General features: G+C 41.5%; 1 protein-coding gene and 1 pseudogene across 1 annotated transcript in view; one reads left to right on the top strand and one right to left on the bottom strand.

Moving 5' to 3' along the window:
* Nucleotides 1-27,866, top strand: part of LOC114229025 (vascular endothelial growth factor receptor kdr-like) — a 677,074-nt gene that overhangs the window by 485,320 nt on the left and 163,888 nt on the right. The gene's annotated exons all lie outside the window — the stretch shown is intronic.
* Nucleotides 1,376-20,373, bottom strand: LOC103303819 (replication protein A 32 kDa subunit-like; annotated as a pseudogene).

The following is a 27,866-nucleotide window of genomic DNA, read 5'->3' as shown; positions in this document are numbered from 1 at the left end:
AGACCTAGATATTAGCCTTAGAGGTTAATGCTTAAGGGAGTGCTCCTGTAAGGGCTTGTATGGGATTCTCATGAAGCCACTCTTCAGCTCCATGTTCCTCCTTCAAAGGGGTCTACTGCACAACTAGTGACATGCCAGGGGAGAAAAGATCAGGGGAGTGTCAGAGCTGCATGACCAGCTATATGAAATGACAAGGTTTTAAACCTCATGACCAGTGATATGCTAGGGGAGAAAAGGTCACACTGGGGGTGAGGTCCTTGTTTTTCCAGTTTTGCAATCACTTTAAAATTCCTAGAAACAGTGTTGTGTGTTTTTGTTGTTGTTGTTGTCACTACAATAATATATTTTATTCAAGATATGAATGTACTTATTTTGTACAAAACATGGTGACATTTCTTTCTCTCCTCTGCCACACAAAGCCACCACTCTAGAACCTCATGCTTAACAAAACACTCGGCAGGAGTCATGACAAGTTGAAGAAAAGTGCAATTCTGAAAGTAACACCACATAACCAAAATGGGGAACAAAACCAGGCAGAAGTTAGCAGGTTTCTTGGCTAGCTCTCTGCTGACAGGTCCTAGTTGTACTCATCAACAGGCAATATTTTAGAAATAGAAACTCCTGAGTATTCCTTAAGTAAATAGAGGCCTGGTGCACAAATTCGTGCACAAATTTGTGGTCCCTCGGCCTGGCCTGTGGGATCAGGCCAAAACTGGCTCTCCGACATCCCCTGAAGGGTCCTGGATTTTGAGAGGGTGCAGGCAAGGCTGAGGGACCCCACCAGTGCATGATCGGGGCCGGGGAGGGATGCGGGAGGTTGGCCAGCCAGGGAGGTACCACGGGAGGGCTCCAGGGCATGTCTGGCCCATCTCGCTCAGTCCATATTGGCCAGACCCCAGCAGCAAGCTCACCTACTGGTCAGAGCATCTGCCCCCTGGTGGTTACTGCACATCATAGCAAGGAGTTGAGCAGCCTTAGCATATCATTAGCATATTATGTTTTGATTGGTTGAATGGCTGACCAGACAACCGGACACTTAGCATATTAGACTTATTATATAGGATACTGCTCAACTCTCTTGGCAGTATACCTCTTCCACTTCCATCTGCCCAGATGTTATTATAACTACCTAATTTTTAACTTCTTCAAGAAGTTTCACTTTGGCTCACCTCACTGTCAGTTGCCTATCTCCCTTTTAGCTTCAAAAAAACAACAACAGAAGAGCAGAAACTTTCAAAATAATGTCAATTGAGACATTTTATAGATTAAACCTACTTTGTAGAAGTCAATTGTTCAAAACATGTGCACAGCTGGATATAACAGATTGAGAAAATAGCTCCAGCTGGAAAATATGTTGGGTATCAATTAAATTCAGTTATTCTGCATCTGTGGATTTAAAATGACCATCATCCACAGTGGAATAGATAAGTCCCTCTTTGCTTAGAAAATCCACAGCTTGCTTACTTGAGGCTATAGGCATGTGTTGAAGCTGGTTCTTGAGGTCATGAAAGTTTAATCCTTCAAGTCGTGGACAAGCCTTAATCAAATTTAGCACCTGGTTTTGGACCACAGTGAGGCCATTTGCCAAAGTGAGACTATTCCACCAAAGTTAGTTCCCTGCTTCACCCATTCTTGGATTGCTTATAGGTGCTCTCCCTGCTGAGGGTTGGCTGTTAGCTTTGGTCAGCATCATGTGTGCATTCACTACTTCCAGAATATGTGTGTGATGAACTCATTCATATCCTCCAGGGGTATAATCTTAAAGGCCACCAAGCTTTTTTTTGTTCTGAAAAGATCTCAGATGGCCAACCATTTTCACATACATTTCTGGAGGGAACATAGTGTTTTCACCACTGGTATCATCTATGTCAACCCACTGGCAAACATCCATGGGTGCAGCTGTCATGTCATCTATTTTGTAAATAATGGTTGGAGCTTTCTCTGCATGTCTGATTATCCCCACAATAGTGACCTGTACTATCTCAACACTTCCAATTCTGAACATTTCATCAAACAGAGTAACAGAAAGCAGCTGAGATATGGTACAGGGTACAATGTTCTGGGCTTAGGCTCTTATTCTACATCGTGGTCACAATTCCTTCAAGAAAGACGCCCAGAAGGCTCTGGTCAGCTGGGTTCACCCTAGGCCTCAGAATCTTGTTGTGGTCACAGCACTATATCTAGATACTGTTGTTCTTTAAATTAATCTCTAGACCATATTTTCTTTTAAAAAATATTTTGTTTGTTTTTGTTGTTTTTTATTAGACCATATTTTCTTCACAGTGTCATAGATTTTTCTCTTTGTTCAGAAGCTGTTTATTGATTTTAGCACATACTTTATTATTTGGAGAGACAGAATATTTGAAAACCATCAAATCCTGACTCCTTTTTATTTAACAATTTGTTCTTCCCACAAGCATATCTCTCTTCTTGCATTTTATTAGCAGGAACAAAAACAAACTTATGAAACCTGCAATATTTTAGTTGGAAATAACCTAATCCAGATCATTCAATTTATTAGTCACATTTTCTAGTTTTTATGTAACAATGGGTAATTGTATTGCTAAATGCTCTACCATTACATAATAAAGAACTCCTTTCATTTTCTGCTAAGATGTTTCTGAAAAACAGCCTCCTCTTCTCAAGCCAAAGTTATACAAATAGTTAAAAGTAATTTATGCTATCACTATTTCTCTTCTGTTTTTAATTTAAATATTATTTTTCAATTATAATTTACACTAGAGGCCTGGTGCATGAAATTTGTGCACTCATGGGGGGGGGGCGTCCTTCAGCCTGGCCTGCATCCTCTCACAGTCTGGGAGCCCTCGGGGGATGTCTAAGGGAGTGGGCCTAAGCCATCAGTTGGACATTTTTAATGCTGTCACAGAGGCAAGAGAGGCTCCTGCTACCACCGCTGCACTCGCCAGCCATGAGCCCGGCTTCTGTGGGAGCGCACTGACCACCAGGGGTCAGATCCTGCATTGAGCATCTGGCCCCTGGTGGTCAGTGTGCGTCATAGTGACCGATCGTTCCTCCATTCGATCAATTTGCATATTAGCCTTATATTATATAGGATAATATTATTTTGTATTACTTTTAGGTTTATAGCATAGTGATTAGGTAATAATGTACTTCACAAAGTGATCCTCCTGATATTTCAAGTACCCACCTGGCACCATACATAGTTATGACAATACTGTGAACTATATTCCTTACTCTGTACTGTATGTCCCAGTGACTATTTTTTAAATATATATTTTACTAGAGGCCCGGTGCATGAAATTCATGCACAGGGGTGTGTATCCCTCAGCCCAGCCTGCACCCTCTCCAATCTGGGACCCCTATAGGACTGCTGGCTCCCAACTGCTCGCCTGCCTGCCTTCCTGATTGCCCCTAACCACTTCTGCCTGCCAGCCTGATCACCCCTAACCACTCCCCTGCCAGCCTGATTGATGCCTAACTGCTGCCCTGCCAGCCTGTTTGCCCCTAACTGCCCTCCCCTGCAGGCTTGAATACCCCCAACTGCCCTCCCTTGCAGGCCTGGTCCCTCCCAACTGCCCTCCCCTGCTGGCCTGATTGCCCACAACTGCCTTCCACCTGGTCCCTCCCAACTGCCCTCCCCTGGCCATCTTGTGGTGGTCATCTTGTGTCCACATGGGGGCAACCATATTTGACCACATGGGGGCAGCCATCTTGTGTGTTGGAGTAATGGTCAATTTTCATATTACTCTTTTATTAGATAGGATAGAGGCCTGGTGCACGGGTGGGGGCCAGCTCGTTTGCCCTGAAGGGTGTCCTGGATCAGGGTGGGGGTTCCCTGTGTGCATGGGGTGGCCTGGGCGAGGGGCCTGTGGTGGTTTTCAGGCTGGCCACGCCCCTTGGTGACCCAAGCGGAGGCCCTGGTATCTGGGATTTATTTATCTTCTATAATTGAAACTTTGTAAACTTGAGCGGAGCCAAGACTCCTGCTTGCTCCATGGCCGCAGCCATTTTTGTTGGGATTTATTTATCTTCTATAATTGAAACTTTGTAACCTTGAGTGGAGGCCTGGGCTGGCCAGGGTGTGCAGAAAGCTTGGCTTCCTCCATCGCCGGGGGCAACCCAAGCCTCCTGTTCACAGCCATTTGCTTGGGTTAATTTGCATACTCGCTCCTGATTGGCTGGTGGATGTGGCTTGTCAGTGTATCAGAGTGATGGTTAATTTGCATATTTCTCCTTTATTAGATATGATTGATTTCAGAGAGGAAGGGAGAGGTAGAGAGAGATAGAAACATCAATGATGAGAGAGAATCATTGATTGGCTGCCTCCTGCATGCCCCCTACTGGGGATCGAGCCCACAACCCAAGCATGTGCCCTTGACTGGAATCGAACCTGGGACCTTCCAGTCTGCAGACTGACACTCTATCCACTGTGCTAAACCAGCTAGGGCTGTCCCAGTGACTATTTTTATACTAGTGCCCTAGTGCACAAATTCATGCACAGGTGGGATCCTTTGGACTGGCTGGTGATCAGGGCTGATTGGGGTGATCTCACTTAGTCCCAATTGGGGCCTATGGGGGCCAGCCAGCTGGAGAGGGACCACGGGAAGGTTCCAGGGCATGTCTGGCCCTCTTGCCCAGTCCCAATTGACCAGACCCCAGTAGCAAGCTAACCTACCAGTCTAAGTGTCTGTCCCCTGGTGGTCAGTGCGTGTTATAGCGACTGGTTGAGTGGTCAACCAAGGTCGACTGATCAGTCGGACACTTAGCATAGTATGCTTTTATTATATAGGATAGAGTAATTTGTACAGCTTAATTCCTTCTCCTTTAAAGTCCATGCCTTCAACCCTCTCCCCCCTCCAATCTGGTGACCATCAATTTGTTTTCTGTATCTAAGAGAGGCCCGGTGTCCGAAATTCGTGCATGGGGGGTGTCCCTCAGCCCAGCCTGCACCCTCTCCAATCTGGGACCCCTCGAGGGATGTCTGACTGCCCGTTTAGGCCTCATCCCTCTCACAATCCAGGACTGCTGGCTCCCAACTGCTCGCCTGCCTGCCTTCCTGATTGCCCCTTACTGTTTCTGCCTTCCAGCCTGATCACCCCCTAACCACTCCCCTGCCAGCCTTATTGATGCCTAACTGCTCCCCTGCCAGCCTGTTTGCCCCTAACTGCCCTCCCCTGCAGGCCTGGTCCCCCCCCCAGCTGCTCTTCCCTGCAGGCCTGAGTTCCTCCCAACTGCCCTTCCCTGCAGGCTTGGTCACCCCTAACTGCCCTCCCTTGCAGGCCTGGTCCCTCCCAACTGCCCTCCCCTGCAGGCTTGATCACCCCCAACTGCCCTCCCTTGCAGGCCTGGTCCCTCCCAACTGTCCTCCCCTGCTGGCCATCATGTCCCAGCCATCTTGTGTGTTGGAGTGATGGTCAAGCTGCATATTACTCTTTTATTAGATAGGATAGAGGCTTGGTGCACAGGTGGGGGCTGGCTGGTTTGCCCTGAAGGATGTCCTGGATCAGGGTGGTGGTTCCCTTGGGGCATGGGGAGGCCTGGGCAAGGGGCCTGTGGTGGTTTTCAGGCCAGCCACACCCCCTGGCAACCCAAGCGGAGGTCCTGGTATCTGGTGTTTATTTATCTTCTACAATTGAAACTTTGTAGCCTGTAGCGGAGCCAAGCCTTCTGCTTGCTCCGTGGCTGCAGCCATTTCTGTTGGACTTATGTATCTTCTATAATTGAAACTTTGTAGCCTTAAGTGGAGGACTGGGCCAGCCAGTGTGTGTGGAGAGCTTGGCTTCCTCCATTGCTGGGGAAACCCAAGCCTCCCTCCTGCTCTCTCCAGCTCTGTGGCTGCTGCCATTTCTCTTTGGATTTATGTATCTTCTATCTTTGAAACTTTGTAGCCTTGAGTGGAGTCCTAGGCCGGCAAGGACAGGCGGAAAGCTTGGCTTCCTCCTTTGCCGGGGAAACCCAAGCCTCCCTCCTGCTCTCTGTGGCAATAGCCATCTTGGTTGGGTTTATTTGCATATTTGCTCCTGATTGGTTGGTGGGCGTGGCTTGTGGGTGTAGCAGTGTGATGGTTAATTTGCATATTACTCTTTTATTAGATAGATGAGTTTGTTTCCATTTTGTTTGCTCATTTAGTTTTCATTTTAGATTTCAAATGGAAGTAAAACCATATAGTATTTGTCTTTCTGTCTGACTTATGTCACTTTACACAATACTCTCTAGGTATATCCATGCTGTCCCAAATGATACAATTTCATTCTTTTTTATGGCTGAATAATATCCTATCTAATAAAAGAGTAATAGGTAAATTAACCGTCACTCCACGACAAAGATGGTGGCGCCCATAGTGGCCAGGTTGGGACACTGGAAGCGTTGCCCTGGGAACACAAGCCCAATGTCCGCACCCCAGCCACATGGAGGGAGGGGAGGGGAGGGGCCTTGGGTGGGAATCAAAAGCCAAGAGCACAGGGAGCACTAGGAATGCTGGGAATCGTGGTTCTGGTGGCAGAAGTGTTGAGTGATCTCCTAGACACTCGAGTGAAGTGAGCCTGGGGCAAGTTACTATTGCGGGTGGGGGATGGAGGGAAAGCAAAGATGAGAGACATAAGTCCGAATGTCAAGGAAAAATTAAAAGGAAGATATCCTGCAACTTCTAGGAAATCTCCACCAATGGAGCAAAGAAAAAAAAAAGAGCTCTATTATTCTGTGAGCACCAAACCAGACTGGTCTGGGGTCTCACACAATTCGCTCATATGATTGCAAAGATATACAGAAACTTCACTCTTTCATGTACCCAGGAAGATACAATGCAGAACATGCACACTTTCATGGAAGAGGACTTAATAGCACCATTTGCTATACACCCTTTGGTAAGTCACCTTCTTGGTGGCCATCTGTGTTAGTTAATTGCCATTATCAAGAGTAAAAATTAAAACTTTTCTATCTCGATGACAAGCAGGTCCTTACAACTTGGAGCAAGGCAATTATCTATAATAATAAAAGTGTAATATGAGGGGCAATGAGGCAGGCAGGTAGAGGAAGTTATGGGCAATCAGGCAGGCAGGCAGAGGCAGTTAGGGGTGACCAGGCAGGCAGGTGATCAGTTGGAGTGATCAGGCAGGCAGAGTGGTTAGGGGCGATCAGGCAGGCAGGCGAGTGGTTAGGGCGATCAGGCAGGCTGGTAGAGGCAGTTAGGGGTGATGAGGCAGGCCAGCAAGCAAGCGGTTAGGAGCCAGCGGTCCCAGATTGTTAGAGGGTGCAAGCAGGGCTGAAGGACTGCCCCCTGTGCACGAATTTCATGCACCAGGCCTCTAGTTCCATTGTATACATGTATAATGGCTCTTTTACCCACTTGTATATTAATGTACATGGGTTGCTTTCATTTTCTTGGCCATGGTAAAGAATGCTGCAATGGACATGTGGGCGCATGTATTCTTTCAAATTAGTGTTTTGAGTTTCTTCAGATATACTAGTATCTTCAGTAGTAGAATCACTGGGTCATTAGGCAGTTCCATTTTTAATTTTTTGAGGACCCTCTGTACTGCTTTCTATATTGAATACACCAATCTGCATTATCTCCAATAGTGCATGAGGGTTCCACCTTTTCCACATCCTTGATAACACTTCTTGATTTTTTTATTAATTGATGAAAGCCATTCAGACAAATATAAGGAGATATCTCATTTAGGTTGAATTTGCATTTTTCTGATGATGGTGAGCATCTTTTGATATGTCTATTGGCCATATGTTGTCCTCTTTGGAGAAGTATCTATTCAGGTTTTCTGCCCATTTTTTAACTGGATGTGTGGGGTTTTTTTTTGGGGGGAGTTGTTGAGTTGTATGGTTTTTTTATAAATTTTGGATATTGATGCCTTATCATGTTTCATTGGCAAATATCTTCTTCCATTCAATAGGTTGTCTTCTCATTTTATTGTTTTATTTTTCAGTGAAAAACATTCTAGTTTGATGTAGTCCCATCTTTTCTTTTCTTTCCCTTGACTGGGGAGATATATCAGAAACACTATTGCTACAAAAATGTCCAAGACTTTACTGCCTATATTTTCTTCTCAATGATTTATAGTTTCAAAACTTACATTTAAGTCTTTAGTCCATTTAGTGTTTATTTTTGTATATGGTGTAAGAAGACGGTATAGTTTCATTTTTTTTCATGTATTTGTCCTGTTTTCCAGAAACTGGTTATTGAATAGATACTTTATTCCACTGTATGTTCTTGCCACCTTTGTCAAATATTAATGGACCATATAGCCATGGGTTTATTTTGGGGTTCTCAATTCTGTTCTATTGATCTATGTGTCTTTTATTTATGTAAGTATTATACTGTTTTGATAACAATAGCCTTGTTGTATAGCTTGATATTAGGTATCATGATAACTTCAGCTTTGTTCTGAAAAACACCATTGGTATTTTGATAGGAATTGCATTGATTTATAGATTTGTTTGGATAGTATAAACATTTTAATGATGTTAATTCTTTCTATCCATTAGCCCAATATATCTTCCATTTTCTTTCTTCTGGGTCTTATAGTATTCTGAATACAGTTATTTTACTACCTTAGTTAAATTTACTCCTAGGCATTTTTTAAATGTAATTGTAAATTGAATTGTTTTCTTAGATTCTCTTTCATTTTGGGTGTATGAAAATGCAACCAATTTCTGAATATTTATATTGTATCCTTCTATATTACTGAATTCATTTTTCTTTTCTATTAAGTTTTTGGTAGAATCTTTAGGGTTCTATATACATGATCATGTCATCTGCAAATAATGACAATCTTATTTCTTCCTTTTCAATTTAGATTCCTTTTATTTCTTCTTTATGTCTGATGGCTTTGGTTATGACTTCCGTACTATGTTGAATAGGAGTGGGGAAAGTGGACATCTTTGTCTTTTACCTGACCTTAAGGGAAATGCTTTTAGTTTTTGCCCATTAAGTATGATGGCCTTTATTATGTTGAAGTATGTTCTTTCTATCCCATGTTTGTAGAGACTATTTTTTTTATCATAAATGGGTACTGGATTTTATCAAATCCTTTTTCTGCATCCATTAATATGATCTTGTAGTGTTTATTCTTTATTTTGTTTATGTGATGTATTACACTTATTGATTTACAGATATTGTACCAACCTTGCATCCCTTAAATAAATACCACTTGATCATAGCGTATAGTCTTTTTTATGTATTGCTAGATCCAATTTGCTGATATTTTGTAGAGGGTTTTAACATCTATCTTCATCAGTGATATTGACCTATAATTTTCTTTCTTTGTGGTGTCTTTATCTGGTTTTGCATTTAGGATAATGCTAACCCAATAAAATGAGCTTGGGAATCCTCCTCTTGAATTTTTTGGAATAGTTTTAGAAGAACAGGTGTTAGTTCTTCTTTGACTGTTTTACTGTTTTATAAAATTTACCTATGAAGCCATCTGCTCCAGGATTTTTGTTTGCTGGAAGCTTTATGGTTAATGCTTCAATTCAGTTAGTTGTAATTGTTCTTTTCAGACCTTCTAATTTTCTTGATTCAATTTTGAAAGAGTTTATGTTTCTAGGAATTTATCTATTTCTTCCAGATCATCCAATTTGTTGGCAGTTGCTCATAGGAATTTCTTATAATCCTTTGTATTTCAGTGGTGTTAGTTGTTACTTTTCTACTTTCATTTATGTTTTTGTTTATTTGGATCCTCTTTTTTATTTGTTTTTCAGTTACAACTTATATTCAGTATTATTCTGCATTAGTTTAAGTTGTACACCAAAGTGGTTAAAAAATCATGTACTTCACACAGATATCCGCCGCTGCTTCAAGTTCCCACTTGTTGCCATATTTATTTATCTCTATGCTATTGACTATATCCTCTATACTGTAATCTACATCTCTGTGGCTATTCTGCAACTACTAATTTGTACTGCTTAGTCCCATTACCTTTTTCACCCATCCTCCCAAATCACTCTCCTCTCTGACAACTGTCAGTCTGTTTGCTGTATCTGTGACACTATTTTATGTTTTCTTTTTGTTTATTTTGTTCATGAGATTTCACATATAAATGAAATTATATGGTGATTGTCTTTCTCTGTCAGAGCTATTTCACTTAGTACAATATGCTCTAAGTTCATCCATGCTGTTGTTAAAGGCAAGATTTCATTCTTCTTTACAGCCAAGTAGCATTTAATTGTATAAGTGTATCAAAGTTTTTTATACACTAACCTACTGATGGGCACTTGGTTTGCTTCCATATCTTTTATTTTTTTAAATTTATCTTTATTGATGAAATTATTACATATGTCTCCTCTCCATTCTCACAATTGACCCCCTCTACCCTTCTCCCATCTCCTCCCTAGGCCTTTCCTACACTATTGTCTGTCCAAGGTTATGCATCTATACATATAAGTTATTTGGTTAATCTCTTTCTACCGCTGCCCTTCCCTCTGAAATATGTCAGTCCGTTGCATGCTTAAATGTCTCTGGATCTCTTTTTGTTCATCAGTTTATTTTGTTCATTACATTACACATATAAGTGAAATCATGTGATACTTGTCTTTCTCTGACTGGCTTATATTGCTTAGTATACTACTCTTCAGTTCAATCCATGCTGTCGCAAAGGGTAAGACATCCTTCTTTTTTACAGCTGCATAGTATTACATGGTGTAAATATACCATAGTTTTTTTAATCCATTCATCTACTGATGGGCACTTGGGCTGTTTCAAGATCTTAGCTTTTTGTAAAGAATGCTGCTATGAACGTAGGGGTGCACATATTCTTTCTGATTGGCATTTCTGTCTTCTCAGGTTATATTCCTAGAAGTGGGATCACTGGGCCAAATGGCCATTCCATTTTTAATTTTTTTTAGGAAACTCACACTGTTTTCAATAGTAGTTGCACCAGTCTGCATTCCTCCCAAAAGTGTACTAGGGTTTGTTTTTCTCCACATCCTCATACTGGCACAAGAACAAGCATATAGATCAATGGAATAGAACAGAGAACTCAGAAATCAACCCAAGCCATTATGCTCAATTCATATTTGATAAAGGGGGCAAGAGCATACAACAGTCTCTTCAATAAATGGTGTTGGGAAAATTGGATAGGTACATGCAAAAAAATGAAACTAGACTACCAACTTACACCATCCATAAGAATAAACTCTAAATGGATGGAAGACTTAAATGTAAGTCATGAAACCATGACAATCCTAGAAGATAACATAGGCAGCAAAATATCAGACATCTCAGAGCAGAATTTTCACAGCTACATCTCCTAGGGCAAATGAAACTAAGGAAAAAATAAACAAATGGGACTACATCAAAATAAAAAGTTTCTGCACTGCAAAGGAACCAGAATCAAAATGAAAAGGGAACCCACTGTATGGGAGAACGTATTTGCCAATGATACATCTGATAAGGGGTTAATTTCCAAAATATATAAAGTATTCATACAACTCAACAAAAGGAAGACAACCCAATAAAAAATGGGCAGAATACATGAATAGACATGTCTCTAAAGAGGACAAACAAATGGCCAAGAGACATATGAAAAAATGCTCAATGTCACTGATCATTAGAGAGATGCAAATTCAAAGAACAATGAGGTACCACCTCACATGTGCCAGAATGACTATCATCAATAAATCAATAAACAACAATTGCTGGCGGAGATGTGGGGAAAAAAAGAACCATATCATAGCTATTGTAAATAATACTGCAAAGAACGCAAGGGTGCATCTATTCTTTCAAATTAGTGTTTTGGGTTTCTTCAGATATATCCTTAGAATTGGTGTTGCTGGGTCATAAGACAATTCCATTTTTGAGGAACCTCCACATTATTTTCCACAGTGGCTGCACCAATTTGCATTTCCACTAACAGTGCACTAGTGTTCCCATTTCTTTTTTTTTTTAATATTTTTATTGATTTTTTACAGAGAGGAAGGGAGAGGGATAGAGAGCTAGAAACATCGATGAGAGAGAATCATCGACCAGCTGCCTCCTGCACACCCCCTACCAGGGATGTGCCCGCAGCCAATGTACATGCCTTTGACCAGAATCGAACCTGGGACCCCTCAATCCGCAGACCGACGCTCTATCCACTGAGCCAAACCAGTTTTGGCAAGTGTTCCCATTTCTTCACATCCTTGATAACATATGTTCTTTGTTAATTTATTGATGTTAGCCATTCTGACAGGTGTGAAGTGATATCTCACTGTGGTTTTGATTTGCATTTCTCTGATGATTAGTAATGTTGACCAATTTTTCATATGTCTACTAGTATTGGCCATCTGTATGTCTTCTTAGGAGTAATGTCTATTCAGGTACTTTGCCCATTTTTTAATTGGAATGCTTGTTTTCTGGTGTTAAGTTGTCTTTCTTCTCTATAAAATTTGATATTAATTCCTTATCAGATGTATCATCAGTGGTTTTATGCTTTCAATCTGTGTTTTGTATTTTTGTTTTGTTGATGTTTTCTTTTCAAGTGCAAAAGCTTTTTAGTTTGATGTAGTTCCATTTGTTTATTTTTTTTGTTTGTTTCCCTTGCCTGAGAAAATATATCAGAAAAAATATTGGTAAGAAAAATGTTTGAGATTTCACTGCTTATATTTTCTTCTAAATCTTCAATGCATTTTCAATTTGTTCTTGTGTATGGTATAAGTATGTAATCTAGTTTCATTTTTTGCATGTATCTGTCCAATTTTCCCAACATCCTTTATTGAGGAGACTGTCTTTACTCCATTGCATGTTCTTGCCTCCTTTGTCAAATATTAATTGACGATAAAGTTGTGGGTTTATTTTTGGGCTCTCTATGTTAGTCCATTGATATATATGTCTCTTTTTATGCCAGTACCATGCTGTTTTGATTGCAATGGCCTTGTGATTTAGTTTTTATCAAGTAGCATGATACTTCTAATTTTTTCCTTATTTCTACAGATTTCTGAGGATATTTGGAGTATTTATTTGCTTCATATAAATTTTTGGATTATTTGTTCTAGATCTGTGAAATACACTTTGGTATTTTGATCAGAATTGCTTTAAATCTATATATTGCTTTGTATAGTATGAACATTTTAATGATGTTAATTCTTCCTATCCATGAGCAAAATATATGTTTTTATTGATTTGTATCATCTTCAATTTATTTATTCAGTTTCTTTTAATTTTTCAAGAACAGGTTTCTTACGCACTTGGTTAAATTTGTTCTTAGGTACATTTTTTTAAATGTAATTGTAGATGGGATTGTTTTCTTATTCCCTTTCTGATAGTTCGTTATTGGTGTACAAAATTGCAACAAATTTTTTAATATTAATTTTGTATCCTGCTACATTGCTGAATTCATTTATCAGTTCTAGGAGTTTTTTTGTAGAGTCCTTAGGGTTCTCTATATACAGTATCATGTCATATACAAATAATTACAGTTTTACTTCTTCCTTTCCAATTTCAATGCCTATTACTTCTTCCTGTCTGATTGTTATGGATAGGACTTCCAGTACTATGTTGAATAAGAGTAGTGAAGGTGGACATCCTTGTCTTGTTCCTGATCTTAAGGAAAATGCTTTTAATTTTGCCCATTGAGTGATGTTAGCTATGTGTTTTTCATATATGGCCTTTATTATCTTAATGTATGATACTTTTATTCACACTTTATTCAGTGTTTTTATCATAAATGAGTGATGGATTTTGTCAAATGCTTTTTCTGCATCTATAAATATTATCATATGTTTTTTCATCCCTCATAAAATGAGCTTGGGAATGTTTCCTCCTCTTGAATTTTTTGGAATAGTTTTAGAAGAATACGTGTTTCTTCCAATTACTTGGCATATAGTTCTTCATAACATTTTCTTAAAACCCTTTGTATTTCTGTGGTGACTGTTGTCACTTCTCATTTTCATTCTTTTTATTCATTCCAATCTTCTCTCTGATTATTTATTAGGTCTGGTTGCTTCTTTTTTTAAATTTTATTTATTTATTTAGTTGGGTTAGTTAGTTTTTAAATAAATCTTTATTGTTCAGATTATTACAATTGTTACTCTTTTTTCCCCCCATAGCTCCCCTCCACCCGGTTCCCACCCCACCCTCTGCCCTTACCTCCCCTCACTGTCATCATCCATAGGTGTACGATTTTTCTCCAGTCTCTTCCCGCACCCCCCACATCCCTTTCCCCCCGATAATTGTCAGTCCATTTCCTTTCTATGTCCCTGGTTCTATTATATGCACCAGTTTATTCTGTTCATCAGATTTTTTATTTGATTTTTTAGATCCATTTGTTGATAGATATGTATTTGTTGTTCATAATTTTTATATTTACCTTTTTCTTCTTCTTCCTCTTCTTAAAGAATACCCTTCAGCATTTCATATAATACTGGTTTGGCGGTGATGAACTCCTTTAGCTTTTTCTTATCTGTGAAGCTCTTTATCTGACCTTCAATTCTGAATGATAGCTCTGCTGAGTAGAGTAATCTTGGTTGTAAGTTCTTGCTATTCATCACTTTGAATATTTCTTGCCACTCCCGTCTGGCCTGCATAGTTTCTGTTGAGAAATCAGCTGAGAATCATATGGGTACTCCCTTGTAAGTAACTAACTGTATTTCTCTTGCTGCTTTTAATTATCTCTCTTTGTCTTTTGCTCTTGGCATTTTAATTATGCTGTGTCTTGGTGTGGTCCTCTTTGGATTCCTTCTGTTTGGGGTTCTGTGAGCTTCCTGGACTTGTAAATGTATTTCTTTCACCAGGTGGGGGAAGTTTTCTGTCATTATTTCTTCAAATAGGTTTTCAGTATCTTGCTCTCTCTCTTCTTCTGGCACCCCCATAATTCAGATGTTGGTATGCTTGAAATTGTGCCAGAGGCTCCTTACACTATCTTCATATTTTTGGATTCATTTTTCTTTTTTCTTTTCTGGTTGGGTGTTTTTTGCTTCTTTGTATTTCAAATCTTTGACTTGATTCTTGCAATCCTCTAGTCTACTGTTGGATCTCTGTATATTATTCTTTATTTCACTCAGTGTATGCTTAATTTCTAGTTGGTCCTTTTTCATATCCTTGAGGATCTCACTAAATTTATCGGCCTTTTCTAGAAAATTCTTGAAAAACCTTATAACCGTGGTTTTGAACTCTATATCCGGTAGTTTGCTTTCCTCCATTTCTTTCATTTGTGACCTGTTTCTTTGTCTCTGCATTTTGGCTGCTTCCCTGTGTTGATAGAGTGGCTTTGTGTTTTAGGTGTCCTATAGGGCCCAGTGGCTCAGCCTCCCCAGTTACCTGAGGTGGACACTCTTGTTGCACCCCTTTGTGGGCTGTGTGCACAGTCTTGTTGTAGTTACGCAATGATTGTTGTTGGTATCACTGGGAGGAATTGACCTCCAGGTCAATTGGCTGTGAGGATCAGCTGTGTCTACGATGGGAGAACTTCTGTGCTGAAGACACCCTTATGAGACAAGACTTGCTTCAGTGGAGCTTTGGTGCTCACTGAGTCTGCCCCCTGAGTATGTCCCTTATGGATCTGAGGAATTATAATCTGGATGGTCCCACTCTGACCCCTGGGTACACTGGCTCTTGCATCACCAAGGAAGTGCTAATTTAGCAGGAGCTATGGAGATTTCTGCAGATTCCTCTTCTTTGTTTAGGTTTTGGAGGTGCCCAGATGAGGCCCAGCTGTGAAGCAATCTAAGCTGCGGTGGGGCATTGGGCCTTCTTTTGGATGTTCTGGGTCTCACTGACTCAGCTGCAGTTTGTTAGGTAAGTTTAGAATTCAAAGGACCAGGCCATTCATATGCAAAAGCCTCTGTGCTCAGCTTAGATGAGGCAGAGACTCAGGGCAGAGCAAGCAGCAATGGCTTCCCGTCAGCCCTGCCCTAACAGGACCCTGGGTCTCAGTGTCTCGTGGTAATCACTGCAAGCACCTCTGAGAGAAAGCTGCACTCGAGTTTCACCCACTGCCAGACAGTCCAGCTTCTCCCCAGATGAGTCTGGGTTCCCAGAGTCTCACCCTGAACTGGAGTTCAGAGCAGTCACGAGTTTTTGTCTCCCTCCCGCTTGAAAAAACCAGTCGCATACTCAATTGCCAGCCCTCTCCGTGCGCATGCCTCTATACCTCTGCTTTCTGCAGCTCCTGTGAGTCTCAGTGTGCTTTTTCTCTTTCCTTCTATGCCCCCGCCAGCGGGGTCTTCTAACGAGGGTACCGAGGCGGCGCACCTAAGAGAATGAGAGACAGACAAGGGATGCAGAAGAATGGAGGCAGGACAAAAGGGTTTCTGATCAAGCCTCGAAATTTTATTCTTACAATGTTCCTTATATGTGGTTTCTAGAAAGGGAGATGCCTAGGAAGGGTGGGGACTTAGATAATCGGCTAAAGTAACGGGTGTGGCAGTTGAAGGGCGGCTACAGAAGGAATGCTTTGTCCTCAGGCAAGAGGAAGTGGGCCTAGTTTCTGTGAGTTTCTGTTTCAGTAACTTACTGAAGTAAGGTCAGAGTTAATCCTTGACCAACTCTTGGCTCCTGACATCTCCTCCCTTTCTGTTTAAGAAACGGGAGTGGGCCGAAACTGGTTTGGCTCAGTGGATAGAGCATCGGCCTGCGGACTCAAGGGTCCCAGGTTCGATTCTGGTCAAGGGCATGTACCTTGGTTGCGGGCAAATCCCCAGTAGGGGGTGTGCAAGAGGCAGCTGATCAATGTTTCTTTCTCGTTGATGTTTCTAACTCTCTATCCCTCTCTCTTCCTCTCTGTAAAAAATCAATAAAATATATTAATTAAAAAAAAAAAGAAAGAAACGGGAGTGGGCATTAATCGACCGAGGAGACATTGACCTGGTTCCTCCCGTGGGCTTTGCACGCCCAAGTGTGTGGCTCTTGACATCTTTTGGGGAGGAGAGGCAGAGCCATTATTTTTATTGATGTCAACCTCTATGCAAACCAGGTATACTCTCAGGGAAATCCAGAGGAGGTTGAAAAAATGTCCCGACCTTCCCTTGCAATGCTTTGCTCTGCACTCGGTTCGATACCCATACCTCTGGCTCTGGCTAGAGCATAGGTAATCATCCCTCTGGTTAAGATGCTGTCCCCATAGGGAAGGAGCGAGTCTGGGTCCGGAGGTGCTCGCGCTCTTGGTAAACCGAGTCCCACCTATCGGCCATTTCCAGGCGTTGATAATGAATCTGAATGGGTTTTGCTAAAGCTGAGAAAACCAACAAGGGGACCAAGGATGGGGAGGAGGTAGGGGAGGAGTCCATTAAGTCCACTCCAGAGCGGGTTCTCAAATAGCTCTTTTCGTCTCTTGATGAGGTCTTCTTGTAGCTTCTTGAACTTGTCTCAGATGATGCCAGACTTGTTGGCATAGAAGCAGCATCATTTCTGTAGAGCCAAACATATCCCTCCCTGTTCTGCCGTGAGTAAATCTAACTCTCTTCTATTTTGTAATACGACTTCTGCTAAGGAATCAATTTGGTCCTGAAAATCACTAATGGTCCCTGAAAGAGCTTGGACATCATCAATTAATTGTGTTTGATGCCTTGATTATTTTTTCCTAGTCCTTGTCCTGGTAAAAAGCCTTGGTTAAGCATTTGTTGGGTAATAATTTCATTGGGGCTACACATAATGAGCTTTAATTGAGGTAGAATGTCTCGTCCCCATAGGTTAACAGGTAGTCCTGGGACAATATAAGGTTGGACTTGCCCTGAGTTACCCTCAGTATCTTTCCAGGTTAGGATTTTTGCGCTCTGTTTTGGGTTGGTAGATTGGCCAATGCCTTTAAGATGTGTTACAGAGGTTTTGCAGGGCCAACTGGGGGGCCAGTATCGGGTTGATATTACCGTGGCATCTGCCCCTGTATCTACTAAACCTTTAAAAATTTTTCCGTCTAATTCAAGAGTGAGTAGTGGCCTCTCAGTGGTAATCTGTTGAACCCAATAGATATCAGAGGAACCGAAGGCAGAATCCAACCTAGGTTGTTGAATATTAAGCTGAGCTATTCTTTGTCCTTTGGAAATGGATATAGGCCCTGAGGGGGCTGAAGCTAGAATGGTAATCTGTCCTGTGTAATCATTGTCAATGACCCCTGGGGTAACCTGAAGGCCAGCCAAGGAGGAATTGCCACTCCCTAAGATCAAACCAAATGTTTCTGGAGGTAAGGGTCCAAAAGCCTCAGTGGAAATAAGTTGAATGCCTTGATCTGGTATTAATTAGCCCAGTGGAGACCGCGTCGGCACCGAGGGCAAGCGGTCTTTGGGGGAGCCCGTGGTTGTTTGCCACTGGGGCAGTCTTTTATGAAATGTCCTGGCTGTTTGCAATTAAAGCAGGTTTTTTTGCTGTGTATTTGGCTGTTTTTCTTGGGTAAAATTTTTTAGAGCCGCTCCTCTAGCCAATCCAATGGCGTGGGAGGTACCTATACAGGAGCAAAGTTTAATATAATCAGAGAGATTGCCACATCAATGAGGTCTTATTGTCTCTTGACAGATAGGGTTAGCATTTTCATAAGCGAGATGTTTCACAAAGGCACTTTCCGATTCACCTTCCCCCATTAATCTTTCAGCGGCGTCCGTGAGGCGGCTGATAAAATCACTGTAAGGCTTGTCAGCTCCTTGGTGAATTTTGGCTAGCGAGGTAGTGGCAGAATCCTTAGGGGGGAGACGGCGCCAAGCCTTAAGACCGGCGACTTGGATTTTGGCTAGTAAACCAGGGGGAAATTTGGCCTGGACTTCATTGGTTTCATAGGGGGTTCGGCCAAGAAGTTTATGTCTGGTCCACGAGCGGGAGTTTTTACTTTCATTATTACGTTGGGCTGTTTCTTGGCAGTTTTCAACAAAGTCTGTACGCCAAAGGACATAATCACCTCCTGAGAGCGTGGCTCGAGCTAAGGATAGCCAGTCATTTGGTGTGAGCCATTTGTCACTTAAGCTTTCGAGAAGGGCGATGGTAAAGGGGGCCGTAGGGCCATAGTTACTGACCGCGGCTTTAAGATCTTTAAGATGTTTAAGATTAAGGCGGCGGTATTTTTGTTCAGATGTGTTACTCTGGCTAGAGTTGGGGTCTTCAGTGTCTGAAGCTTCATTGTCTGAGTCTGGATTTTGAGTTTGAGAGTCAGAGCCTTCTTCTTCTTCCTCAAGGACCGTAGGGCGGGAACCCTGACTGTGGGTGATGGGAAAAGCGTGGAGGGTGGTTTTTGATTTCAGGTTTTTTGGGACGGCTTTGGAAGGGTTTGGGTTAGTAGAGATGGTGGTAAGTTCTGCCTCGAGGGCTTGGACTTCTTTAATAAGCTGGAGGTGTTCACGTTTTTGTTGGAGGATTTCTTTTAAAGAGGATATGTCTCGGGTAAGAGAGACTTTAGCTTGTCTGATAGGGTCAGAATTAAAGTGTAGATTAGGAGCTGTAGCACGGAAAGGAGGAGGATAAAAAGTGGGGGGGTTGTATGGTGGGGGTTTGAGAGCAGGAGCAGTGAGACCCCAGGGATTCTCACCATCGTGATCTTGTTCATCAAGGGTTTCCTGATCTTCCGGGGAGAGTTTATCATCGAAGGGTGTTTTATTTAAATCTTTAAGTGAGGGATAGATACCGGGGACTTCGGTACTGGGGGTAGGATGGGGTTTTTTGGTTTTTTCTTTAGGTGGGTCATCTGGTATATCTACCGCGACTGACGGGCAAGCTGAGGACAGGCAGGAGCTGTCTTTTAAGACTGTCTCTCCTGTTTTTATTATATCTTTTATAAGGTTCCAGTAAGGAAAGCGGATTCCCTTACTCCTGGCGTCCTGAGGGACTCCTTGGGCCCATCGAGGAATACCTCGTGAGAACTGAGAGAGGTGCCCACGTCCATGCGGGAGCTTCTCAATTTTTTGCCTCCTCCGCGTAAGCCTCTGGGACGTATAAACCCCATACCAGGTCAGCCCTGAGTTTCCATTGTGCCTAGGACAGTTGTCTCATCAACGATCCCCATTTGCCCAAAGGCCCCTGCTTGCGTATCATAGGTCGGGATGTATAAGCCCCATGCCAGGTTAACGACCACTAAGACAAAGCGAGCTCAGGGTTTTCAAGAGACGTGACGAGGACCCAACCAGAGACAAAATACTCCTCAGGGTGATTCAGAGTTCTCGCTCAGCCAGATCGCGGTACCCTTAACTCTTCCCAGATCGGCAAGACGAGTGCTTATTTGTGGACTGGGGGTTGAAACGAGAAGCTCAAAGTGTAGGAAATCTGTCAAGGGGCATAAAAATTCGTTCTCACAAGGAATTCACTCTTAAATCTTTGTCTGAAAAGATCATCTGCAAAACTCAACTGCGATCATACTCACGGGCGGGCAGCTCCGCGGCGATCAAGGGATGAGTCTTCACTCACGGCACGTTCCGCAGCAACTCAAGGGGGTGTCCGGCCGGACCGATGTGCAGATGTTCCCCAGAGAGCCGACCCTCAGGCCCCATGTTGGGCGCCAGAAATGCCCCAGCCAGCAGGGTCTTCTAACGAGGGTACCAAGGCGGCGCACCTAAGAGAATGAGAGACAGACAAGGGACACAGAAGAATGGAGGCAGGACAAAAGGGTTTCTGATCAAGCCTCGAAATTTTATTCTTACAGTGTTCCTTATATGTGGTTTCTAGAAGGGGAGATGCCTAGGAGGGGTGGGGACTTAGATAATCGGCTAAAGTAAAGGGTGTGGCGGTTGAAGGGCGGCTACAGAAGGAATGCTTTGTCCTCAGGCAAGAGGAAGTGGGCCTAGTTTCTGTGAGTTTCTGTTTCAGTAACTTACTGAAGTAAGGTCAGAGTTAATCCTTTGACCAACTCTTGGCTCCTGACACTTCTAGTTGTAGAATTTCCACTCATCCAGCCTTCCTATGGTTCTAGATGATGTCCATTTTGTCTTTTAGTTGTAGTTTTGAAGTTGTGTGAGGCAGCAGTTTCAGGTGTTTACCTATGCTGCCATCTTGGTATCTCCCCTCAGGTCTGGTTGTTTCTTGATGAGGCTGGCTAAAGGTTCATCAATCTTATTTATCTTTTAAAAGAACCAGCGCTTGGCCTTAGCTGGTGTTTCTCAGTGGATAGAGTGTTGGCCTGCAGACTGAAGGGTCCCAGGTTTGATCCTGGTCAAGGGCACATGCCTGGGTTGTGGGCTCGATCCCCAGTAGGGGGCATGCAGGAGGCAGCCGATCAATGATTCTCTCTCATCATTGATGTTTCTATCTCTCTCTCACTCTCCCTTCCTCTCTGAAATCAATAAAAACATTTAAAAAAGAACCAGCACTTGGTTTCATTTATACTTTTGTATTTTTTAAGACTCTATTTCATGTATTTCCACTCTGATAATTTTTTTTTTTCCTTGTGTGATTTTAGGCTTTGTTGTTGCTTGTTTTCTAGTTTCTTTAGTTGTATGGTTAGCTTGTTTATTTGCAATTTTTCTTGATTCTTGCTTAGCCCTGTATTTCTATGAATTTTCTTCTTAGGACTGCTTTTACTGTGTCCCATAGATTCTATGTTATTGTGTTTTCATTTTTATTTGTCTCAAGGTATTATCTGATTTCTTCTTTGACCTCGGTGTAACTCATTTATTGTTTAGTAACATGCTATTTAGCTTACATGGGTTTGTGTGTTTATAAGATTTTTCTTCTAATTGATTTCTAGTTTCACAGTATTTTATTGAGAGAAGATGTTTGATATTATTTTAATCTTCTTAGAATTTTAAATAATTGTTTTGTGGCCTATCATGTGGTCAGTCCTGAAGAATGTTCAATGAGCACCTGAAAAGAATATATATCCAGCTGCTTTGGGGTGAAATTTTCTGAAAAATAACAATTAAATAATTTGTTCTAGACTTTCATTTAAGGGTACTGTGTCCTTGTATTTTGGTCTGGATCATCTATCCATTGATGTCAATATGGACTTGAAGTCCACAACTATGATTGTGTTACTGTCAATCTCTCCCTCTATGTTTATCAAAATTGTCTTTATAGGTGTAGGTGCTCCTATGTTGGGTGCACAAATATTTACAAGAGTAATATCCTCTGGTTGGATTGATTTCTTTTTCATTATGTAATGTCTTTATTTGTATCTTATTAAAACCTTGGTTTTAAAGTCTATTTTGTTTGATATAAGTATTGATACCCTACCTTTTTCATTTGTTAGTTTGTTTCAATTTGCATGAAATAACTTTTTCCATATTTTTGTTGTCAATCTGTTTGTATGCTTAGATTTGAATTGGATCTCTGGTAGAAAGCATCTATATATATATAATGAGCCAGGGTCCATAACGTCCAAAATGACCAAATGGATGACTGAGCACTGGAAGTCAGTCCTGCAGTCAGTGCTGGGTCACCGGGGCGGGGGGGGGGGGGGGCGCCTGAGGATCAGGCCAGGAGAGAGGCCTGGAGAGGGAAGCAGAGTCTGATCCGCAGCCTCCGTGGCAGCTGCAGATCAGTCCTACCTCTCTGATAAGGCCTGGAGATAGGCCCAGAGACACTGACTGGCATAGAAACCGACTAATCAAAACCAAATCTGGGTGAACTGCGAGGAGCCAATGGCTGCCTAGGAGGCAGAGCTTTTGACATGACTGGCATAGAAACCGACCAATCAGAACCAAATCTGGGTGAACTGTGAGGAGCCAATGGCTGCCTAGGAGGCAGAGCTTTTGACATGACTGGCATAGAATCTGACCAATCAGAACCTAATCTGGATGAACTGCGAAGGCAGAACCTAAGGTGGGGGCTGAGGAGGTGTTTTAAAGGCAACAGCTGCTTGGTGTAAGGTGTAAGAAAGCAGTTCAATTTTTTAATGACCAGTTTGGCAGTATAGTGCATATGGCTGGCTGTCAGTCCAGATATAGGAATTATATATTTTTTGTCTGCGAAGAGTATCTCCTCCTGATGAAAAAGGCCTCCCACCCTCCATTTAAGCAATCCTATCCTATATGATCTATCTATACGACTAAGAGGGTAATCTGCTAATTAGACCGGGTCAAGCAGCCATTTTCTGGATGTATAACTTCCTTCTGGACAAAGCCATTGTGTTGGGGGCTGAGGCAGAAGTAGTTAGGTGTGATCAGGCTGGCAGGGGAGGGCAGTTGGGGGCAAGACCAGGCAAGCAGGAGAGGGAAGTTGGGGGCAACCAGGCCACCAGGGGAGGGCAATTGGGGGTGAGATCAAGCCAGCTGGGGAGGGTTGTTGGGGGCGAGATCAGGCTGGCAGGGGAGGGCATTTGGGGGTGATCAGGCAGGAAGAGGCAGTTAGGGGCAATAAGGCTGGCAGGGGAGAACAGTTAGGGGCGAGATCAGGCCAGCAGGGGAGGGCAGTTAGGGGCGATCAGGCAAGCAAGCAGGTGTGCAGTTAGGAGCCAGCGGTCCTAGATTGCGAGAGGGATGTGGGATTGGGCCTAAACCAGCAGTCGGACATCCCTCAAGGGGTCCCGATTGGAGAGGGTGCAGGTTGGGCTGAGGGAAGCCCCCCCGAATCTCATGCACCGGGCCACTAGTTTGTATATAATGTTTTCTATTCCATTCAGCTACTCTATGTCTTTTGATTGAAACATTTAATACATTCGCATTTAATGGTGTTATTAATAGATACATATTTATTGCCATTTTACTATACAAATTTATGTTTATCTTTTTTTCTTTCTCATTCTTAAAGAAATTTCTTTAACATCTCTTGTAATATTCATTTTTTGGTGTTGAAGTTCTTTAGCTTTTTCTTGTAGAGGAAGTTCTTTATGTCTCCTTCAATTTTAAAAGATAGCCTTGCTGGGTAGTGTTTGTTGTTTGTTTTTCTTCCATATATATTTATTTTTCAATTACCATTTATATTCCATATTATTCTGAACTTATTTAAGATGTACAGAATAGTGATTAGAAAATAACTTACTTTACAGAATGGTCCCAAAAATATTTCAAGTACCCACCTGGCCCCATACATAATTATAACATATTATTGACTATGTTTGCTATGCTGTCATTTACATATATGTGGCTATTATTTAACTACTGATTTGTACTTCTTAATCCTTTCACTTTTTTACCTATTCCCCAAGCCTCTTCTCCTCTAACAAGTGTCAGTCTGTTCTCTGTACCTGTGAGTCTGTTTCTATTTTGTTTATTTTGTTCTTTAGATTCCACATATAAGTGAAATCATATGGTATTTGTCTTTCTCTGTCTGAGTTATTTCATTTGACATAATACACTGTAGGTCCACTCATGCTGTCACAAAAAAGCCTTTTTGTCCACTTACCTATTGATTGGCATTTGGGTCGCTTACATACCCTGGCTATTATAAATAATGCTGCAATAAACGTAGGAGTGCATATCTTCTTTTGAGTTAGTGTTTCTTTGGCTAGATACCCAGATGTGAAATCCCTAGTTCCTAAGGCAATTTCATTTTTAATTTTTTGAAACCTCAACACTGTTTTCTGTAGTGGTTGCAATAATTGCATTCCAAGTATCAGTGTATTAAGTTTTCCCTTTTATTTACCACATCCTCACCAACACTTGTTTATTGATTTATAGGTGCTAGCCATTCTGACAGGTATGATGTGGTATCTCATTGTCATTTTGATTTCCATTTCTCTGATGATCAGTGATGTTTTTGATTGCCAGCCCTTGCTTTTCATGCCTTTGAAGATTTTGCTCCATATCTTTCTGGCTTAAAATGTTTTTGTTAAGAAATTTGCTCACAGTCTTATACGAGGTTTCTTCTAGGTAATTGACTGATTTCTCTTGCTGCTTTTAAAATTTTCTCTTTGTCTTTAACCTTTGCCCTTTTAATTATGATGTGTCTTGGTGTGGGCCTCTTTGGATTTATCTTGTTTGAAACTCTCTGCATTCCCTGGACTTGTGTGTCTTTTTTCTTCACCATGTTAGGAAAGTTTTCAGTCATTACTTTTTCAAATAAGTTCTTGATCCCTTGCTCTCTCTCTTCTCATTCTTGTACCCCAATGATGCAGATATTGTTACACTTGATATTGTCCCTGAAACTATCTTTATTTAATTTTTTTTAATCTTTTCCCTTTTTTCTGTTATGATTGAGTATTTTCTGCTACTGTGTTTTCCAAGTCTGTGATTTGATCCTCTTCTTTATCTAATCTGTGGTTGTTGATTTTTTCTAGTGCATTCTTCATTTCAGATACTGCATTCTTTTATTTATTACTGGTTATTTTTACAGTTTCTGTTTTTATTATGCTTACTATATCTTTATTTAAGTTCTCATTGAGCCCATCTATTTTTTCCTAAGTTATTTGAACATTGTTATAACCATTGTTTTGAATTCTGTATCCAGTACATTGCTTGCCTATACTTCATTCAGTTCCTCTTCTTTAATTTCTGGCATGTTTCTTTGTCTCTCTGTTTTTGGGTGCCTATATATGTTTGTTTTTCTGTGTTAGATAGATATTCTATGTCTCTCAGTTTGGGTGGGATGGCCTTATATAGTAGGTGTTCTGTGGAGCATAGTGGTGTGGTCTCCCTGATTACCTGGTATAGGTGTGGGTTAAGTGAGCCCTTTTATTGTAGGTGAGATCTGATTGCTGTTGACCTGTCTATGGGTAGGGGTGTTCCTTAGGCTGGCTGATTGTAAGTATTAACCCTGAATACAATGTATGAGTTGCTGTTCAGTGGCTGACCTTACAAAGTAGAATTTTCCACAGTAGTGTCTTATGCATGCCTTAGATCATCCTTTGGGTGTGCTGCCTTTGGAAGTAATTGGGTCATGATCTGATGTGTTCTGAAGCCAACTACCATGTGTTGTTTCTGGGGCCTCTTAGAAAGGATTCTGGTGAAGGTCAATACTAGGTGCTGCCTGTGACTGGCTCTTGGCTACCTGCCAGGAGCTACAAAGCAAGCCAATTGGTGGCTGCCTTTGCTGGGCCTGGGTGTGAATAGGAGGGCCCAGGCTGCATACTGAGGCTGACTTCCACCAGTACTGAGCCTGGTTCAAGTCAGCAAAATGTCCTGGGCATCCCAAGATCCACCTCTACATTCTGACTATTTTTTTAGTTTCAGTCACTGAAAGAGCCTCTGGCAGTATAAGAGCTGTACGTGGCAGGCTTTCAGTGAGTTACAAGGTAGTGCAAATGTTGTTCACCAGGATGGTAAAGGTTCAAACTGGTGGCAGTGCTGGGTTTGAGGCCAGCTGGATATTCAGACCTTTGTTTTGGGGTGAGGTCACAGAGAGTTGACAGGGTGAGGCTCGTAGAGTTCATGAGGCTAAAACAGATTAAGATTTGGCAGTATAGGTAGGGTTTTGCACATGAACTGTGACACAGGTTGGAGCACACAGGGACAATGTCCTTTGCCCTGCAGTCCACACTCAGTCTCTCCCTATGTGTCCCTGACAGCTCCTGAGTCTGCCCAGACCTCCTCAAGAGCCTTCCAAGGACTGCAATGTAGATCCAGGATGGCTGCACCTAGCTGATTCCTCTGCAGGCCAAAAGCTTGGAGGAGCAGGGCCTCAGTGAGTTAGAAATCTGAGGCTAGTGCATACCCAGATGGATGCCATATAGAGAGGAGTATTGACACAGGAAAGATGGAGTCTTTAGGCAGCATAGGAAAGGTACTCAGCACAGGGACATTGGTGGTTGTCCCTCTGGTCTTCTTCCCAAAGCCACACAATCCAGTCTCTCCCTGTATGACTCCAGTCCTCTGAGCTGCAGTCCCCTCACTCTATCCCAGAGTGAGTGGCCACAAATGACTTTGTGTGCTGGCCCTTTAAGAGGACACCTGGATTTCTTATAGCCTCTCATCTCACCCTAGCATTTGAAAACCAGTGCTGGCATTTACAGCCAGATGCTTTGTGGATTCCTCTTTCTAGCACTGGTGTTCTGGGCTGGTGAGCCCAGCATGGGGTTGAGACTCCACATTCCTCAGGGGAGATTTTTGTACCTGAGATATCCTTACAGATTCTCAACCAATACACATGGCTTCAGAGCCATTCCTTTTTTCCCTTCCTACCAGTCTTGAGGTAGCTTCTGTAAATCCTTGGTTATAAGACTTTTGTTCAACTAGTCTTTTGTTGGCTATTCAGGTTATTTTATAATTTATTTGTAATTAAAATTTTGTCCTGGGAGGAGGTGAGTATAACTTCCACCTACTCACTGTCATCTTGGATCCCCTGTTTCTCTTCATAAATAACTTTCTGACTCTTCTCACTTTCTGGTTACCCAGCCCCACCAACAATTTAGATAACTGTTTATGACAGAACTTCAGTTTTGAGTACCACTAACACTATTAGTTATCTATTGCTAGATAACAAATTACCTCAAATCTTAGTAGCTTAAAATAACTTATCACAATTTACACAGGAAAAGCATTTGACAAAATTTGACACTTTTCATGATAAAACAAAATTTAAGATTAATAGAAAATTACTTCAGCATAATAATGGTCATTTTTTAAAAACTCACTGATAACATTTTACTAAATGACAAAAGACTGAAAGCTTTTTCTCTAAAATTGTGAGCAAAACAAGAATGTCTGCTTTTTCTACTTTTATGCCACATAGTATTGGAAGTCCTACCTAGAACAACTAAGCTAAACCTAGAACAACTAAGCTAAACATTTTATAAAGAAATAAAGCGTGAAAATTGTAAAAGAAGACCTGCTATGTATTTGCAGATGACATGATTTTATATTTAGAAAACCCTAAAGATTCAAAAATAACCAGAACTCTTAGAACTAATAAATTCAGGAAAATTACAAAATACAGCAACACATACAAATCAGTTTAAAATTCTATTTATAATAGCAATGAATAAACTAAAATACTTACTAATAAAATTAACCAAGTAGATGAAAGACATATACACTGAAAACTATAAAATATTTTAAAAGAAATTTAAAAAGACATAAATTCGAAACTTAATATTGCAATGATGTCAGTACTACTCAAAGTTATCTACAGATTCAATTCAATTACTATCAAAACCCAAATGATATTTTTTCAG

This window comes from Eptesicus fuscus, chromosome 1 (assembly GCF_027574615.1).
Source record: "Eptesicus fuscus isolate TK198812 chromosome 1, DD_ASM_mEF_20220401, whole genome shotgun sequence".
Taxonomy (NCBI): Eukaryota; Metazoa; Chordata; class Mammalia; order Chiroptera; family Vespertilionidae; genus Eptesicus; species Eptesicus fuscus.
The sequence above is the reverse complement of the archived record's forward strand: the minus strand, read 5'-3'. Positions and strand labels throughout refer to the sequence as shown.